Genomic DNA, 19,100 nt, shown 5'->3' on the forward strand with positions numbered 1-19,100 from the left:
AATCTGCCCTGTTTCGTAAGCTGTGCGACAGACCATTTTTCAGACTATATGATATGGCGCCATCGTTCCTGTCAGTTTAAATTTATTCGTGCCCCATCCTTGCCTCTTATTGCCTCAAATGTCATCTGTTTATCGGCTCTATCACCTTATCGAACTACCCTTTGTCTCTGCCTTTTACACTTGATTGATGAGTCTGTGTCCCATTTGTAAGTTCTCCAAAAATTATGTGCAAGATTTCTAAGTTTTAATCAACAACCTTGCCCGCTTATTGGGAACCTGATTTTGTTTACAGCTTTGGTGACCTTTTCTGTTCCATTAAAATCTGCCTGTGCCACTCTTTGTAATATCATAGGGTCATCGCTTCATCAGTTATCTTTCTGCTATAGTGGGAACATGACCTAGACTCCCCCCTGTCCTCAGCCATCAGACAGTGAGAGATAGATGGCTTTTTATCTGTAAATGTAGCTATTGCACTACACGTGCTGACATAAATTCCCAGATGATAAGAGCAGCACTTTACTGGCCAGATGGCTGGTCGTGGTTGCATCCTACCATGAAGCGAAAAGGAAAAGGAAAAGAACACATGGGGCGCCTAGTTTTGTAAATACAATTGCATTAAGATTGTATTTGGTAGCAAATCAGCTGTTTTTAACCTGCTGAAGCATGTATTTAACAGAAATCTGCTATTATAACTTTTTAATTTTTGCTGTAATTATAAAGTACTTTTGAACAGTTATATGTGGTGAAGAGCAATGCAGCAGTAACAACAACAATACCTGCCAAAAAAATAATAATTATTGTTTCTGCTCTCTGGATAAACCTTCTCACAAGTATTAAGTGAGTTGATTATCCCTCTGGCACTGTGCGGCACGTCTCTCATTCTCAGACCTAAGACCCCAGCGAATCAGCCGTCAGTGCTATTGATGCTGAGCTTGATAGATAAGGCATGGTAGATCAAATGAAGAACCTACAGTGGAGTGGAGTGAGCAGCTGGGTTGTCTGGATTAAGGATTTTACCACAGAAAATATGCTACATTCTAAAGCAAGTGCATACCAATATGAGTAAGACAGGAGAGAGTTTATTTTAAAAATATGGAAGGGTGGGGAAAATTGTTAATGAACCATTTAAGGTTTTATTTCATAATAAGAGCTAAACAATGCAGCATGCTGATTAACAAATAAATGAGCATAGAAGACCTCAGGGTCATTTAACTTATAGACCTTTGCTTGTAAATATTTAATTTACATTCATCATTCTTTCAGTTATTTGCATGCTAATTTTTATTATTTTCCTTTGTTTTATTTTTTATTTTTTTATAACATCTCAAAGCACGGCCAAAAGGGTTGAGGAATTTGTATTTGTGTTTTGGGTCTAGAATATTAAAATGAGGGTAACAATGCCTGATGCTCTCAGGCTCCGAATCAGATGAAATATCTGATTTGCTTTTACTTTTATTTTGTTTTCTCGGGAGAAGCATGCAAATATACGAGATATCGCTGGGAGATGGGGAAAAAAAGCAAAGAAAACAAGTCTCACGATCTCAGTTAAGATCAGAATTACCTAACCTCTCTGTGGACAGTCATACATATAGGTTGCTGTCCTTTTAACCTTGTGGCAGGCACAGCTCGCAGCACTGACACTCTGATGTGCTGGACTGCTTGCTTATTCACCTTCCCACAGGACAGAGCAGACAGGTAGCTTAAACTGTGTGAGGGTGGCTGGCTGACATTGTAGAGATGCCATTTGATTCTGTAAAAAGCCTTAAACAACACTTTATATTATATAAACATAATAACACTCGGCTGACGATTCCACTAAGATTTCAGGTGGATTTTTTTTTTTTTTTTTAACACCAGCATGACATTTTACTGCAAAGTCAACAAATGTCAACTTTGAACACCAAATTTTGAAAATAGCACTACAATAAATATAAAAATACATAATTTATTAAAAAGTATTATTTATGCTATTATGTCTGCTGCACAATTGGAAATCTGTCCATTTCATTTATTTAAATATGTCAACAAACAGCAGGTAACCAAAGCTCTTTTCACACGAGACCCAGCTAATCAAACATTTAACAATGTGACAATGTCTAACACGTAGTATGTGTTTCCAAAAATGCTGGCTTCCCATAAGCTGGTAGTTCTGCCAAAATTTAAGGGATTAGAGAAGGGTTGCATTTTCCATGGTGCTACAGACCACTTAACCCTGCACTGCTGTGACAACAGCTTTCCACTCAGATTAACCATCTTACTGTGGGACAGCAAGCTTAGTACTGCTTTCCTTAGTAAATGTATACCCATACAGTGTAAATATGCACTTTATATATTCCAAAAATAAGGTGTGATTAAGTGCGTTGAGTTAAGCAAATTCTTTACATACGTATGAGTAATTGAAAATAAGCACGGGAAGTGCAGGACAAACCTAGGTCTAATTGCCTTGTACTTACAAAAGATGAAACAAGTGGTATCATGGCTAATTGAAGGGTTTTGAAAAAAAATTTTCCTCAAGATAATAGCTGTTTCATAATGCTAGCTCTTGAGATGGCTCCCTAATTACTACTTCATGAACTAATGTGCTTCATTTCATGCCAGAGATCATTTTGTAACAGTAGGTGCTTTTCATTTCTAATGTTTCATTTCTACTCCTGGCATTTAGCTGTTAATAACATATAATGAATTGTTGCTTGCTGGGTTGCGGTGCAATGTTTCTCTTTGTGAAAGCACTGCTGAGTAGCTGAGGCAGAGCTTTAAATCAGCTTGCAACTCACTACATCAAGGCGGTGACATTGAATATCTGATTTTATCTGCTTAAGCATGAATACAGGAACAGGAAAACTGAATATGGAAATGCATGATTTATTTTGCCCTAAAGGTCAAGTACTAACATATGGCTGGACATGCAGTACATGGGCATGCATTGAAAATCCTTTGTGCTGCTGAATGCAGAGCCTATGTATTGATGATTAAAAAAATTACTGTGACGAGATACTTTCTCTGAGCTCTATCTCAACAGTAGAGGATCACATATGGTATCACGCCGAACCAGTACTATGGGCTTTGTTGACTATTCTTGTTTAGATAGACTCAAGTTTTAAATTGAAGCCTTTAGATCGAAATGATGCAGCTTTATTGTACTGCATGGTAAAAGAAAAAAAGAATCTGCCGTTTCGGGTTTGATAGGTTTTGATTGCTATAGAAATACAGCCTCACATACACATCTATTTAAAAGTCAAATCAATAAAATTCCAAACAAGTAGAGCCTATGCAGCATTCTTCTTCCGCAGCCCTCACCGATTGTCATATAATACTCTGGGTTTCTGGTATCCCTGGCAATTCAAACTGCTTTCAGACTGAAGTTTGTGACTGTGTATGCATCAAAAATCTTAAGAGATACCTTTACTGCCAGCGTTTTCCATTACACTCGTGGCTTTATCTAGACCTTTACCATTTATTTAGTAAATGCAGGCTACGTGGTAGATCTCAGCTGTGATGAAGGATGACATTTGTGATAAATGCACTGACCATAAACTGACAAATCATAGCAGAACCTGCCTCCCGGCCGCTCCCTTAGTTACACTCTGTACCCTTCCCCTCCTGTCTTGTCCGTGTTTCTCCCCTTCAGCCCTGCATGGCTGCCACGTTGGAAACACTTGGTCAGAGTTCACTTTGATGGTGAGTCACAGAGTCGCCAAAGGCATTTGGCAGCTAACGTTAGTCACCATTAAACATCTCTTCACCTCTTTCGACAAGTCTGCTTTTAAACTGTAGAACAATGCCTTGGTCTCCACTAAAAAATTCAGAGGAATAAATTTGGAAATCTTTTCACAACATACACAAACAACAACAACAAAAAAAGAAGCGTAAACATATATTAAAGAACACTGCAGAAAACTGGATGGCAGTGAGTTACTTACATCTCTTAGCTCCCTTTTATTTTCTTCATGTCTTATTCATTTGCCCAGTTTATCTTCTGCTGACAAGTTGTCATCCTCCAATTGTCTTTTGTCCCGTTAAAAAAATACATTGAATTATTCACCCTGATCATGCATGATATTGCTGCTGTCAGTCTACTTCACTTTGAAGAGAAATGCTGTTGGATCATGTTTGTGAGAGCTTCCAGAGGATATTGATTAGTGATGATGGCTTATGGTGGACTTTTTTTTTTTCGTCATGCGAATATGGTTGTGTGAAGTCATATCAAGATTTTAGTTCCTGCTAGAGTCTGAATATTTCTTTAAAATATGAGCATAACTGTTTAAAATTCTAGGAGATACTGGCCTCAACTCAAACGTATCACAGTTTAAACTGAGTAGAGTTTACAGTTTTAAAGGAGTGCTTCAGCCTGGTGACGCCACAGTAAAAAAAGAGGAAAGAATATATCAAAACAGGTCAAATGTGTGTAGCCTACATCTTGAGCAGCTAACATCATAAACACTAGGTTGAATGCTGTTATCCGTCTCTGCTCCTGGTGGACAGAATCAAGATCTCAAAAGAATATGTGAGCTGTGTACGCTGGGATTTTAGAAATTCATGAAAAACCACCCAGCTGACAAAAACAGATTACATGGCAATGAACTATGTTTCCTTTTCAGGGGGCAACAAAGATCCCATTGTTATGTACTTTTTTCTTTTTTTTTGCAGCTGGCAAGTTTGATGTCGCAGCACAGTGCTAGCACAACATGGATGATCATGGTGCAGGACTTGTATGTGTGTGTATTTATGCTAAATAGGATGCTAAAATCAAGAGCTCTTCATCTCCTTGCTGCAGAGCTACAGAATAAACAAAAAAGCTGCAGATGTGCGCATTAGCTTTGATGTATGTCTCTTGCAAGTGTGATAGCACAAGGGTTAGTGCTGGCGTGGGTGTGGTGAACACCTGCTGTCTTTTAAGACCTTGAGGAGCTGTGCTAGATTCTCAAGAGGGTTCAAAGAGGAGCATACAACAGAGACATGAAAGAGGCAGATGAGCGAAGAAGAGTTCCATCATTGATCGAACATTGTCAGTTGTGTTGCCAGTCACCTACCAATTAATGCTCCTCTAGCGTCCTTTAGTTCAGTTTAATCTAGATGGGATCCAGACACAGAGCTCATTATGCTAACAAAAGAAACAGATTTGCACTGAAAGCCCTATTTCGATATGAACTTGATGCTTTCCCTTTTTTTTCTCTTCCAGAACGAGACAGGATAATTGTTCATATTGTCCAGTTTGGTTTGCAGGTAGCCTTTCTGCAAAAGGTTCAGTTTAGTATTGTGATTTGGATAAGCAGAAAAAAGATGGATGTTTAATTTGGTGATAAAACTGCTTACATATCCTGTATCATCAACACAGCGGTAAGAACTATGAAAAACAATCAGCTCCAATTCACAAAAAGGGTGTAAACACAACATAGGTCCTAGCAACACATCTTTCTTTTAAATCCTGTGAGGAGGTGGGGCATCCATGGCCCATGACCCTGTCGCTGGATTACCACTGTTACTACCTCGGACCACTTTTGATTGTAAACTGGGAACACCCCACAAGAGCTGCAGTTTTGACCCATTTGTCTAGCCTTCACAATTTAGTCCTTTTCAGACTCGCTGAAATCCTCACCAAGTTTTTCCTGCTTCCAACTCTGAGGACAAAATGTTCACTTGCTCCCGAATATATCCCACCTACTAACAGGCGTCACGGTGAAGAGATAATCAGTGTTATTCACTTCACCTGTCACTGCTCATAAAGTTATGCCTGAATGGTGTACATATTATATATTAGCATTACTGCAACTATTTCAGCTGTTACCTGCCACTGAGTTTTGCGGCTTTTTATGGGAAATCTTAAAATGTGTACCATGTACATCACAAGGATCGCAGAATGTAATAGTGCACACTGGTAAGGGCTGGGAATTTACAACTTCATGCATTCTTAGTGTTTTTAGTGTCCCAGTGTTGTTGTATAAAAGACTGCTCAGGTTGCTTCTCCTCTGAGAAAGTATCTGCAGTTGATCTAGTAACGTAAGCCTAAAAGCCTCATCATATTATTATTAATTATTAGTTAGTTATTATATAGAAAAAAAGTAGACGACCATAGAGTCCTATATTGTTGCTTAACTCAATACAAAACAATTTTTGTTATAAGAAACATAATCCATGGGATTACAAATAAATTATTTAAACATCAAATACTGAGAATGTTGCACTGTGTTGAGTCATGGTGGTTAAGTTAAAGCATCAGTGCTCACCAATGTTTTGGTAATTTGCTTACAGTATATAGTAGAAACTCATGACGTCTGTTGGTTGTTTGGACCTATAGTTTAAAGACTGGATTAATGATGCAATGACTCACACACCAGTTTAGCTGCATAAAACAGAGTGTGAGAGAGGAGCACACACTGACCCTCCTGCTTTGTTTTGTTGAAACAGATACAAACCATTAAAAATGTATCTCAACAGTGAGAAAAAAGATTAATTACCAGCACTAAAATTTACTTTTCATGCCCTTAAATCCATTCAAGCTAAACAACTTTAATTTCAACCCTTATTTTTTTCCACTCTGTGCTTTTTCACACACATTTGCTCTTGCACCACGTGTGTTTGTAGAGCCTCTTAGGGTAGCCAGGCCTGAAATCCAATTTTAGTAAAGCTATAAAGCACAGAAAAGAAAATAAATTAAATAAAAAGTTTACGAACTCTAATGATTCCTTTCATTACTCAGAAGCCTAAAGAGAGCAACTTTTCAAATTCAGTGCAGGGATAGGTTGTTGGTTTTTGTCACCAGTGCTAATGTGAAGTTTGCCAGGATACCTCTCCAACTATCTGGTCTGTCGATGTTCTCTGGTTACCTGGGATGGTAACCTAGCAGGCTCTTGCACATCCTCTTGTGTTAAATAAAATAAAAGCTGAATATCAGGTGTCTCTCAGTCATGAGCGAGTGCACTGTGCAGCAACAGTTTATGAAAGCAATAAGCTACAAGCAGCTGTGATTGGCAGCGGAGCCGCTCAAAAGAGCTATTCTTAGCTTAAACAACCTGCTACTGTAAAGTGGGTGACTGTTAACGTGATATGATGAATAAGTGCTTTGTTCTTTTTAATTAATGTAATTTTCATTTTGTTTCCTTTACCTTTCAGGACCCTTTTGCCTTCCGAGCTGTAAAAAGCCCGGCAGTGCCATATGTAGAGAGAGAATATGAAAAGTCCAAACATAAACTACAGCAAGTGTCTCGCTGTTGATTTCAAATATAACCATCGCAGTGGGAAGAACAACATCAATTTTATCTGCTGAGTGCAGCAGACGCAGATAATATAACATTGTTTTTGGAGAGGAGGTTTTTGACCTTTAGCTGCTCTTTTTCTTGTCTGAGGCCAGTAAACTGATCTGTTTTTAGGTGTGACACTATTGAGGAAAGGGAAGTTAATACTAATGCACATAAACCTGACACAGCAGCTTATTATGACTGTGCCATAATACATACTGGTCTTTAGTGTTTGGTGCATTTTGTTGTTGCTATATTTTTTTTCATAAATTTGACTGTTTTTAGAAACATTGCAGATCACTAACTTTGAGTAATCTAGCTATTTACTTTACCTAAAGAGTGGTGCAATTTCAAAAAGCGAAGATGAGCAGGCAAAGATTTGCTTTTAGAGACAAAGCAAGCACTGCTGCACATTAGGAAAGAGCTTTTAGGAATATCTCACCTTTATTTGTTGGTAATATTCAAGCATATATGTAATAATGGACCCACGGATGGCAGAAAACACTGTCTATATCTATGCAAAAGAAATACATTAATGTTGCACACCTATTTTTTATAACGCACATTTTACTCGTGTATGCACAACACACAAAAGGCCCCTTTTAGTCTAGAAAACAGTGCTTCGTACCTGTAAAGAGTCCTCCATCCATCAGACCTCTACAGGAAGCAACACCATCCATCACTGTCGGTGTTAATATTGTTTCCCCTCACCTCCCAATAGGCAGCTTGTGTTTTGGTTTACAGCGCTTATGTTTTGAGACTTGTGTACTCACAGGCCCTCACCTGACTTTGCTCTTTGGCATCCACCTGCCAAAATGAATAAAAATAATTTAAACTTTACATGCAGCTGGGATATTAAAACGCTTCTGGTCAAAAATATGTTTGTCTCTCTCTTTTGAACTCTCTTATCCTCTCCTTTACTGATTATTGTTTTTTAAATACTCGTTCTTATCTCGTTTCATTTTTAAGAGGGTTGATAAGAAGCTACAACAGTTAGAGCTGTCCGAATGTAATGGCCCAATGTCTACGCTGACTAAACTATCACAAAGCATGCTGAACACACTAAAATAGAAAGCTTCGGGGCAAAAAATTATTTAAAGCCAAAACAATAACAATGCTGTCTAGCCTCTTCTTTGTTTGTATCAATACTGTCTCTACTCTTGGATGCAGTTTTCCAGTAAGCTTGTCACCCCGCTTGAAGAATAGTTACCTAATTGTGGATATTTCTTAGTCTCTGCCCTTCCTTGAAAGAGATTCATCCTTCGCATCTAAAAACATATATCGGTTTTGCCACATTGTGTGTATGCTGCTTGTATTCTTTTCTCTTCTGTTCAAAAAATTCCCCTGATCAGTTATTTTACTTGCTTGCTAAGTCAGAGTGCACATAGAAAGTATCCAAAATGCTCTGATTTTGTCAGATCTAAGAGTAAAAAGAGAAACAAAAAACAAAACTGTTTTTGTTCAAAGGTCTGCTCTCTACCTGTATCCACCTAATCCAGTCAATATGCAAAAGGTTAAGATTCACAAACATGTTTAATCCTTTGATCAGTTAGTACTCCATGGGAACATAAAATATACTGTAATTTTTCCTCCTTATCCATGGTCATTCCACCCATGCATCCATTTCTACAATTCTCCACTTCTTTGGGGAGGGGGTGCTGAGACATTAGTTATTGCACAGTGAGACTCGGGATACAGTCACCACTCCATCACAGGGCTAACAAATAGGGAACCACACACTCATGTTCACACCTATGGCCAATTTAGATTTAAAAATGAAACAATCTTTGGACTGTTAGAGCAAGCCGGAGAGATTTGGCGGTGCTAACCCATGCACTACAATGATTCAAACTGTGTGTGTGTGTGTATGTGTTTTTATTAATAAAAACCGGTAACAAAGTATATAAAAACAAATATTTCTTTTGCGTATTAAAATTCAGGTAATCCAAATATATTCACCTAGTAGTCACATCTAAGATCACCAACGAAATATAGCATTCAAGTCACCTAACAAGCTACTCACAGCAGCATGTGGAAATGAGCAGCACTAGCCTGAAGCAAGAGATCAGAGTACCAAGACCACAATTTGAACTATAACACCAAATGGATTTTCAAAAACAAGCACCCACAAAGCACTTTCATTAATACCGTCCTGAAACATGATCTAGTACAACGTTTTTTAATCATTTGCCTTAACTACTTTTTCAGTTAAAGCAAACTACTTGTGCACTTATGTATCATAACATAAGCATTGTGACGAAGCTCAGTGTCAAAACAGTGTTGGGTGTGGGTTTAATATACATCTGTTTGAATGTGTTGAAAGTAAGTGTTGTTTCTGCACCTGTTTTTAAAGACATCTCTCGCAGTACTTGTCATGGGGGCAACATGGAAAATGGAGCTTTGGAACAAGTGGTAAACTTTGCAACATATAATATTATTTAATATTTCTTATTATTTTATAACTATTTTAACCCAAACCTTGATCTTTTTCTAAACTTGAAGTAGACTGATGCTCAATCCAAAGAAAACAGGAAGGGAACAGAAAGCAAATAAAAGTACTTTTTTTGACTAATGAGTTTCTTAATGTCTGTGAACAATAACTAATAAATACAATTTATAAAAGGTTAATAATAATAATCATTTCTTGAATATTTCACACAGTGCTTTTTCTGTGTTGGAAACAAGGTGAACTGTGTTGGAATTTAAGACGGGACTAAATGGAGCCTGTATCTCACTTTCTCTAAATACCAGGAAGCTTATTTAACTGGAAGCTGATTCTGCAGGAGGAGGTTTCTACAGAGTGTAACACTCGGGGAAAACATTTTTAGTTTTCAATGCATTCAAGCAAGTGCATTTAAAAAAATTGGGTACTTTTGAAGCAAGAAGTGCTGGATCTGTTCTACACAAAACAAAATATGTCAATATAGACTATTGTTAAAGGACTTTTCAAAAAAATAGAGGTTCATTTTGATGTTTGCTCTTCTTTTTCCCATAATTTCTGCAGCAATGAAAACACCTACTGTAAAAAGAAAGAACAATCTTTCAGTCTGAGCTTTGCCTACATGTAGAAAACACTAAAAATGATTCTTTGCCCTCGTAAACGTGCACCTTTTGTTCAAGAATAACCGTCATTTTGAGTAAAATGCAACTGAAATATTTAAGAGCACAGGTTTATTTATTGAAATAACTAATCATTGAGGAAAATGTGTTAGATATGAACTCTTATTATATATCATGTACTTAAGTAACGAAATTACATCTAATCAAATTACTTAAATGTTTCGTCACTCATCTAAGTGGCTTCTTTCATTTTGGTATAGCTCTTCTGCTTTAAAGTGTTTAGATAGTTAGTCTCTGCCTGAATCCTCTTAATAAATTTGTTTAGTTTTTTCATTATGCATTGAGCCAAATGCTGATCTGAGACCTGCATGTCCTCCAATTTGCCTGCGATATCCGCAGTTTCCAATTTTTTGAACTCAGTCTGGACCCTCGATCATTTTTCTTTCTGGACTCTGAGAGTGGTCAGCTCATGAGAAAGGATCTGCTTTTCAGCTAGATGCTTCCTTTTTACCTCCTCAAGTTCCTGGAGAAATTCCTCCACTGTGAAGGAGCAGGCTACCCTCTCCTCACTCATCTCATGATTTTTCAAGCCTTCTTGACTCTGCAGCTCATTTTTCAGGTCTTCAATTTCCAGGAGCATGACCTCTTGGCCACTCAGCCGAGATTAAAGCATTGTAATACAATTTCAGCTCCCGACTCTCAAGCTGAATGGCATCAGTCTGTTTGGAGAGGACACCGATTTCACCCTGATAAATATTACACAGGTCAGCGTGCACGTGCTTTCCTCTCAGTTTCCTCTCAGTCTTTTGTCTTTGTGGTTCCTAAGAATACTTGTTCTTTCTATATATGAGCTCTCACATATCTCACAACACAAACCAAAAAAAATAAATAAATAAGAAAGTGATTTTTTTCCTTCTCTTTTGCCTGGCTTCAATTTTCAGATGGTCTCTACTATCTGATGAAGAAGAAGTTCTTGAGGCTAAAATGAATCTTGTTTTTGTGTCTGGTCTAATTCAGAGTTATAACATAAGCCTCCCCATGAAATAGAGAGTATTGACAGGTGTAATGGTCCACATTGGCACGTCGATCTATAACAAGTACACGGATGAGATTGAAAATTGCTGGGGTGGCTCTTTAGTAGTGTTTTCCTTGAGCTGATGGATTTCCTGTAGGTTTGGGAAATCATTTGAACGTGGGCAAAGGGTGTGACATCAATCAAGTAGCTTTTAAATTCAAAGTAATGTCTGCGCTGTCACCAGAAGAGCCACAGATGTACACCGCGCTCTCTCTCAGATAACTATATTTACAAGATAATGATGCTGCCTATTTATGCATTTCATCATGTGTTTGCGTCTTCATGCTGAATACCTGGATGCATTTGACAGACACGAGCAAATGAATTAAAAGGTTTTTTTTTTACTCAGTCTTCCAACTTTTCCCCCCTTTTTTCCTTTACAACTGTTGTTAACACACGGTGGAGTAATTTTCTCACTGTACTGTAACTGGCTAAGGATTTTAAAGTTGTAGTTCTTGTTTCACCAACAGCTCTCTTCTTAATTGACTCCACCATGGAGTAAATGAGAAGAAAATGAAAAGATAAATTACACTAATGGAAGGAAATGAAGTGTGAAAATAGACATTCCTCCCAGTATTTTTCTAGGATGCAGAGCAATAGTAAATTGAAATGCAACAAGGCTTTGGCTTCTACATAAGACAGATTCTATCACGATTACGGAAGAAGATGTAATTTTAATGCCAGGCATTTGTAAAACAAGACACGTATTCATTTATTATTTGTTCTTGGGCCAAAGAAAAGCTGGAAAAAAAACTGTAAATAAAAAAATAGCAGATTTTGTTTTTCAAATAACATTCAGCTGGCAACAGTTTATTACCAATTAAAACACTTTTAAAGTTCCGATTTGGTTAAGAACGACCTGCTACCACCTGCAACTTAAATACTTTACAGTAGGTTTTAATGCAAATAGTGGTGACGTGTAACTCTGTTTTTGTTCTACTCCAGCTTAAAGGTCAGGCCTTACGAGCTTCATGGCACCATTAAGACACAGTTTGTTTAAAGGCTGTCTGAAGGACGATGTTCAATGAACCGGAACTCAGAGAGGCTAGAATAAATGAAAGGGAAAAGTTATGGTTCCGCTCAATGAAGTCAAAGGTCACATGAAGGATAAGAGCGTGTCTCATCTCCATATGCTGTTATCCCCATGACTCAAAAGCCAGACAGACAGTACAAGGAAAATGTGATGCTATGAAATAGGAATGTCACTTCTGTTTTTAGACATAATTACTGCCTGAGAAATAAATCGTGACTTTTTTCACCCCCCTTTTTTCTTGCCGGTTTAATCAATTTAATTTTCCTCATTTCCTTCCTTCTACCTTTTGTTTGTTTATTTATTTCCCCTTCCGTGCACCTGTCACACCCACAAGGAAAATTAAAAGATCAATTCATTAAGTTGACTAATGGAATCATTTATCAGTTTCATCCCATTATTTCCTCTGGTCTCTCCTAGTCGTTTTATGCAAACAAGTGTAGAATCTGTACATACTCGGGGAAATGGAGTCAAAGTCAGCAACAGGAAATTTTTGCCTTAGCTTTACAATGAATTCATGAGTGCAAACCTCCACAGAGAATCCTAGAAGGAGTTACGTAGAGAGACCTGAAGCCCTTGTATCTGAGCCCAGCGGAAGTGGCTTATTGATTTGCTTGTCTAGTGGCTCTCTGTAATAATAAGGAAATAAAGCCCCTGGATATTACGAGATTGATGTCAATCAGAAGCCTGCCTCAAGTGTGGCTTGCCCCATCTTATTAGTGCTCTCTCCATGCACTGAGTGTTCACTGATGACTCCATTTGTATGCAACTGAAGAGATGAGGCTGTCTGTTGCCATCTTGAGGAGCATTCCCCAATGATTGCTCACTCTGTCATCTTAGTCAGTGTAGACTGAGAGATTGTCATGGATCCATGGACAAAGCATGATCGTGTGCCTCCCAATGTAAATGATGCACATAATCAGGATTGCTGGAAAATCTTTATTATAATTGGCCCTGCAGGCCATAGGATTGTAAATATATTCTTGGTTTTCTACATTCTAATGTTAGACTTCTCTAAGGATTTCACTAGATAAAAACCAAATCACAGCCTAGTTGAAATTTATAACATTTTGCACCATTTAACATTTGTTATGGTATCAGGGTTGTCTCGGTTTGTTAAGGTTATTTTATATCACTAAGTCTAATATTCCTGTTTCTCAGTTTTGACAGCAGAGCTGGTACTTTTTGATGTAGCGGGGCAAGAGAGCATAGCAGATTTCTTTAGGGGCAAATGAATATATTCCGCACTCTTTAAATGGTTTCCTTCCTCTCAGATAAGTGGTCTCATAAACATGTACTGAATGTGCTCACAAAGGAAACATGTCACTAACTAAATTTCCCCCGGGACAATAAATGGTATTTTATTGTACTTGTTCTAATGCACTGAATAATATCACAGTAACGTCATTCTGTCACTGCAATTACCACCTTTAATTTATGAATTAGCTCTAATTAACCAGCTGCAGTGTAGTGTGATGTGATTCATTTATACACGTAACCTCTTTAGCGTGCAGCATGGTTGCTACTTTTAGCTGTTGCACGTCAATAAATGATGTTTACCTGGGGTGCAGAGAAGCAACAGCTTCCACGAATGATAACAGCTGCTATGGCTTTGTGATTTAAAACTAATCTTGTCACAAGTCTTGTGACTTGAAAGAACTTGCCTGTCACTGTTTGCAACAGTATGACACAAACCTACCAAAGCACATAAAGGTCACATTTTTTTTTAAAGTACACTGTGTACGGCAGTATATTAGAGTACATAGACACATGGTTAGACAATAATGTTTAACTGGTGGGCAGTGTTGGGAGATATTATAACTATATACTTCACAGTCATGTGAAATAGAAACTAAGTAAACCCTTAGTGGTTCCATAGGAATTAAGAGGGTAAGCAGCAGCCAGGTGCTGCTCATCAAATGCACTTGATGAACTGATCATCAAAAAGTTCGAGCGCCTCTATAACAGCAGATGTTTTGGCATTTTTATGTAGCATTAAGTCACAATAACATTCACTTCATGGTGCTTTATATTGCTTTATATTGTAAGGTAAAGAACCGACATTAATACAGAGAAAACTGTATCATATATATAATCAGAACACACATCGTGATCAAGCACTTGGTGACAGCGGGAAGAGTGAAGAAGAAAGATTCATGCATCACGGGAAGCCCTCAGCAGCCTAGACCTATTGTAGCATGACTAAGATGACGCAACAATAACCTGATGCTGCTCTAACTATAAGGCTTATCAAAAAGTAAAGTTTTAAACTGGGATGTACACTCCATCTCCCCAGCAGTAGAAATCCAAGCACATTACCAGGAGAAAGCCTCTTTTTTCTACAATGTTTACAATGTTGTATCAGGACAAACCACAAGACTTCTGGTACAATTTCTTTTGGGCAGACAAGACCAAATGCACAGCACCACATTTGATCATGATGATTGGAGACGATAATTTGGGCCTTTTTTGGAGCCTTGCAGTCACTGAATTGACCATGAACTTCTCTGTATACAAAAGTATTCTAGAGTTAAATGTGAAGCCATCTGTCCGACAGCTAAAGCTCGGTCAAAATTATGTCATGCAACAGGACACTGTTGAATGCCAGCAAATCTAAAGCAGATTGGCTGAGAATTAAGAGACATGATGCAATGGCCCAGTCAAACCTCAACCCATAACCCTTGAAATGTTGAGGTGGGACATTACGAGAGCTATGCATAAAAGAATTCCTGTAAACCTAAAGGAACTGAAGCAACGCTGCAGAATGGACCAAAATCCTTCTGCAATGATTTGAGAGACTGATAAAGGTCACATCACTTCCCGTTATTGCTTCTAGAAGTGGTTCAACCCATATGGAAAAGATATATATAAATCTTATAAAGTTTGTATCTGTCTTGTGTGAAACTTGTATGAAAAGCATACAAAAGTGAAAACAGATATAAGATCCCTTGAAAAATTATATAATGAAACTTGTATGTTTTGGATACTTCCTAAAAGAATATATGAAAGTAATGAGAAAGTGGCCACTTTAATGAGTAAATCATATAAGTTTTTACTATTTCTTTTCCATATGGGAAGCTACTAAATCACAAGGCATACTTAGTTTTTCCCAACTACATAGTCTTACTTTCTTTTTTTCACAACTTCAGCAACAAGGTGTGTCTGTATTATGAGGAATGCCGCCTGAGAAAAACGCCAGTTATTTTTCATAATGTAACATTACCATGAATAGCATCACAATTTAAACATTTGCATGACATTTTGAAAGCTTTGCTTCTGGTCTTGCTTTTTTTTTTTTTTTTGCATTATTTGAGAACGTGTATGAGAGAGGACTAAAATTACAGTTCAGGCTACTTAAGCAGAATATTATTTTCGTTTAGACTACTGTTGAAAAATTCCTGGCAAATGAACCCCACAAATGGTGAAGTAAAAACAAACAAACAAAAAACCCCAAAATGATGATGAGCCTGGCCATGCTCTCAACCTGACCACTTAGGACTTGAACAAGATGGTTCTTCCAAGAAAACCAGTGCTCATTAAAAGTGATGATCCTTGACATCACGACGGCTGAACCAGTTTGAAATAAAGGAATTTAAATTTAAAAAGGGAACTTCAAGCCAATTTTTTGGCTTGAATTATAGCATTAGACAATTAATTATATGCAGTCAGTATTTTAGTGATGTACCTGGATGAAGCATAACTAATTTTAACATGTTTTTTTTTTCAGGTTGAAACTAATAAATAAATTACTTTCCTGATTAGATTTCTTCAAAATTATTTTATTGATTTTATTGATTTCTCCATGTTGCTCCAAACCTCAGCTGTAAACAGCCAATTAAAGTTTGGAGATTAGAACAATATGGTAGCAGTGCCTCTCTGTAATCACCACAGTGAGGTCTTCAACCTGTACACATTGATCCTCTATTGATCTGTGTATGAGAAACTCTGGTTCAACCCAGCCTTCCATCCTCACTCTCCACATTCACTCAATATTCTGACTGGAGGGCAGAAAATAGATGGTCGAAATCTGTGCTACAAAGACAGAGACAGAGGGAGAGGAAGATAAGACAGTAGGAGGCAGGGCTTAACAGCCACAAGGAGCAATTACAGTAATTATGATAAAAATAAATAAATGAATAAATAAAAACTCTCAATTTATTATGCAATATGTGTGTATGTGTGTCTTTGAGATTGTTGAAGGCCAGTCTTATATACTTCAATCATTTATGAAGACCCCCCCTTTAGTCTCTTTATTCTCTCTGCTAGAATGACATGTCAAATATGCTTAGTTTGCCTTTATAGCACCATTCTTGCTCCCCTTGTTGTGACAGAATAAGGCTACAAGGAAATGTTTCTCCTCCATCTTAGAACATCAAAAGGTCTTTGAATTGCTTCTGTCACCACAAAAGATGAATGTGGTGTTGTCGTGTTTGTCAGTAAAATGTAAAACCATGTGTCAATTCTGTCCGCCTAGGAGAGGCTTTGTAATAAAGCTGTTTACTCTTCCTCTTGAATAGCCCAATCAAAGTTTTATCAATGTGCCCGGTGGTGGTAAAAAGTACTCTGCGTCAGCAAAATGTTACAGAACCTTACAACTTCTTTCCAAGTTTATGAGCAAAGCAGAGCGTCTCCTTCGGCACAGCAATTTTTCAGATTTATTCAGATACTATTTCTTTTTTAAAAACCCAAATGTATGTTTCCTGTTGTGGAATCCTTAGGAAATCAATAACTTCAAATTTGACTTTGCAGGGTGAATGTTTACCAACTGGCAGGCTGATTTGAGCCTGAAATATATGCTATATTTCATAGGCAAGAAAGTGACGGGTTCTTATAATCAACACATTGAAAAGTGTCGGTCGATTGAAGAATATGCAAGCTTTATAATTGAATCAGATGTGAGGAAAGAGGATGAAACAGAGTTCTGTAAGAGTTCACGCTGAGGATCATGGTATAAATTCATGTACGATTAAAGAAACAGGCTTATCTAGAATTTCAAGGCACAAACAGTGCGTGTGCTGTGTATCTATGTACTCAACATTTTTTGTGCAAATGACCTCTAAGGGAATCACAAAGGCCTAGAGACCAGTGGATGATCACCTAGCACCCTCTGGTCCCTATAGTTAAATATTCTCCCGACAATATAAAACACAGATGCAGCTTCCAGGTTGGAAAAATGAAGCCATCACAGAAGTAGCTTCAACATGCACTGTAACTGAAAGTGACCAGATGGCAAGAGCTGTGGTTGCACAAAGGCTCCCAATAGAAGAAGACTTGAGCTCTGTAAACACTTTCCTGCTAAGTTTATGGGCTCGGTCATTCACTTTTGGTCATATATTTAAAAAAAATAAGTCCATTTTGTAAATCGTTGTTATACCATCTTCCAGAAACGAAGAATTATCTATATGACACCACATGCTCATGCTCAACCACAAGCTTGTTAATCACAAGTTGTTAGTCAATGAGCATGCGGTTTAATGCTGTAGCAGTGCACATAAACTGAAGTAAAGCTGGTAAACTTTTTTATGTTTGTGAAAAAGGCAGTGTCTTCCATGCATACCAATAGTGACTTTCAACCTGCTAGCAATCAAAGCAGTTTCAAGGTGCATCACTGTATAGTTCTTTATAACCAGTTTCACACTAATGATTGCCATCTATCAGCCTCTCACAGAATACATATTCTTCCTAGCGACTCATGACTACCTAGAGTCACTGACCAGTCTTTTGACCTGTGTGAAGGAGGCTTTAGCAATTGATTTCACAGCAAATATGAGCTACCTCCAGCAGCCACTCACAACTAGTTGGGGAATACACTTTTTTTTCTCAATTCCGGTGGTTGCCAGATGGTTGCTGACAAGCCTTTAGGCTTCTCTGACTGAAGCCTTAAATATATAACAGAGTCTTCCATTGGTTTTGATTTCAAACTTAGATTCTGTCATGCTCTTGGAGTGCTGTAATAGAAGCACTCACATAGGGATATCTCATTGATTTGCTGCCACGGTGTCAACAACATCCTTTCATCTGTGTGAAAAGTGTGCCGGCAGCTATTTTGCCTCATTAAGGCAAACTGTCACCCCAAATGCAAGCTAATTAAAGTGCCAAAGCTGACAGCATTGTTTCTTGTTGACATATGTGTATAAAAGAAGATAATATGAACTTGCAAACCTTAACAAACCCTACATATTATTGAAATAGTACCAGGCTGATGTGTCAAATAGTGAAAGTTAGATATATTTTTTAAAATGTTAGAAGTGCCAGTATCAGAATGGCAAAATGACTGCTTAGTTTGGGATGATTTAGATCAGGGGTGTCAAACTCAAATACACAGTGGGCCAAAATTCGAAAACTGGAACAAAGTCGCGGGCTAACGCTAATATTTATTGAAAAAAAAAAATCTTCCTCTAGATATAAGAATGAATCTTTTCTTATGGACTCAAACAAGTTTTGCTGAAAAACTGAATATGGAACAAGCAAAGCTTAATACTAAACAATATATATATTAACTGTATAATACCAGTAGGCCAGCTCTAATAGTAATTTGGTATGGCTTCGCGGGCCAGAGTTTGACACCTATGATTTAGATGGTTAATGATAACTGATTTTACCCATGATTGACTAATAGAGAGCTTGTTTTCATTTGGTGGTGTTTTTACTTTTTTTTCTTGTTAAAAGCTAGACTACATCCTCTCAGTCTCACGCCAAG

The 19,100-nt window shown here is 37.6% G+C and overlaps 1 protein-coding gene across 2 annotated transcripts in view; it reads left to right on the forward strand.

The window, feature by feature from the left end:
- LOC146565377 (seizure protein 6 homolog) overlaps positions 1-19,100 on the forward strand; it is a 97,246-nt gene that overhangs the window by 32,330 nt on the left and 45,816 nt on the right. The window lies entirely within an intron of this gene.

The sequence above is a fragment of the Mchenga conophoros genome, linkage group LG10 (assembly GCF_057382185.1).
Source record: "Mchenga conophoros isolate Kocher_MC1m ecotype Shallow Benthic linkage group LG10, M_conophoros_male_GT1.1, whole genome shotgun sequence".
Taxonomy (NCBI): domain Eukaryota; kingdom Metazoa; phylum Chordata; class Actinopteri; order Cichliformes; family Cichlidae; genus Mchenga; species Mchenga conophoros.